The sequence below is a fragment of the Biomphalaria glabrata genome, chromosome 1 (assembly GCF_947242115.1).
Source record: "Biomphalaria glabrata chromosome 1, xgBioGlab47.1, whole genome shotgun sequence".
In the NCBI taxonomy this organism is placed as follows: domain Eukaryota; kingdom Metazoa; phylum Mollusca; class Gastropoda; family Planorbidae; genus Biomphalaria; species Biomphalaria glabrata.
In genome coordinates this window covers 12,797,239-12,799,127 of record NC_074711.1, presented here as the reverse complement: position 1 = coordinate 12,799,127, position 1,889 = coordinate 12,797,239, and positions in this window count along the sequence as shown.

The window sequence follows — 1,889 nt, the reverse complement described above, 5'->3', positions numbered from 1 at the left end:
CGTTGAGTTGGTTGAAGCATATATCTACATTATGTTTATACGTTGAGTTGGTTGAAGCATATATCTACATTATGTTTATACGTTGAGTTGGTTGAAGCATATATCTACATTATGTTTATACGTTGAGTTGGTTGAAGCATATATCTACATTATGTTTATACGTTGAGTTGGTTGAAGCATATATCTACATTATGTTTATACGTTGAGTTGGTTGAAGCATATATCTACATTATGTTTATACGTTGAGTTGGTTGAAGCATATATCTACATTATGTTTATACGTTGAGTTGGTTGAAGCATATATCTACATTATGTTTATACGTTGAGTTGGTTGAAGCATATATCTACATTATGTTTATACGTTGAGTTGGTTGAAGCATATATCTACATTATGTTTATACGTTGAGTTGAAGCATATATCTACATTATGTTTATAGAATTTGGGGAAAGAAGTAGAGAGTTACGTATTGCAAGGTCAGGGTCAGAGCTTTGACTTATACTAATACTACTTTTGTGCCATCAGTGTTCTCTATTCGTCTATTCGTCTCACTTTTTTACCAAAGTGGAATCGAAACAAACAAAAAAAGGAAGATAATCTTAAGTTTACATATCGAGAGTCTTTATATGAGTTACGTCCCATGGATAAAAGAAAAAGAAAAGAAATATTACTACTGATAAATTCGCACAGCGTTTTTTTAGACAGTGTGTAGCTTTTCTTGTAGTCTTATAAATGACAGACGTTTCTTCAAGAAAGTAGGTCATTATGAGTTAATCAAGTCGTAAATGTTAATTAGAGACAAACTAAAGTTCTTGGTTTTCTTGGCTGTGTCAGGTAGCTCGTCCCATGCTATAATAGCACGAGAGAAGTACATGCACAAGTACGAAGTAGTCCTAGTACATTGTGCTACTATCGAAATGTTTTGGGTTGCTAAATGACTCTATTGTCAATATTTGACTCGACTAACAGGTTATAAGTAGATGAATAAATACTATTATTATTATTTTCAAAATATATACAATAAGTAGGCCTATATTAAAATAAAAAAAAACATTTGTACTTCCTTTGCATATTTGTAGGTCTAAAACCGCAACATTCAAGCCTACAACCCGTAGTATGCTGTGCAGGCCTACAAACCACAATAAGTTATACCGGCGCCAGGGCCGGATTTAAGGGAGGGTAGGCGAGGGCTACAGCCCCGGGAGGCTGCCTGGTCGTGCGGTTTGATCGCTGGACTGTCGTTTTGATTTATAGATGGTCTCCGGTTCAAACCCTGCCCGCTCCCATCCCCCGTCGTCCTGCGGGAGGTTTGGAGTAGGAAGTAAACTATCTTCAGCTCTGAACGTACATCCGAAATATGTAAAACATTTACAAAGAGATATAAGTATATCCTAATTTCGTTGGGTGAGAAAAGTTTTTTATTCTAACTTTTTTTTTTTTTTGCATTTTTAAGGCTGGCAAAAAATGTCGCGATGAAGAAGTGTACACTTGTAGCATGCTCGGAATAAGTGAATACATCTCTGGATTTGCCAAGAGTCTTTCCCTCCAAAAACTAAAACATACATTTTTCAAAACTAAAATATACATATTAAATATTGTTTTCAAGGAAAATGAGATTAAATTTACAAGAACTATTTTTCTTTCTTCTAAAATATAGCTATAAGTATTTACAATCATATGTGGATCTTAATTAAAACTTTCGAGAAATTTTTGGGGCCTCCACAAAAATCCTGCCCCAGGGCCTCCACATACCTAAATCCGGCCCTGACAGGCCTACAATAACACACCAATTTGTAGACCTTCAACCACATTGTTGTGTATGAAAAGCCTGCAAACACGCAAAAGTTATGAAGAGTTCTAAAGACCAAAGACTTTTAGACACAAAAAAATG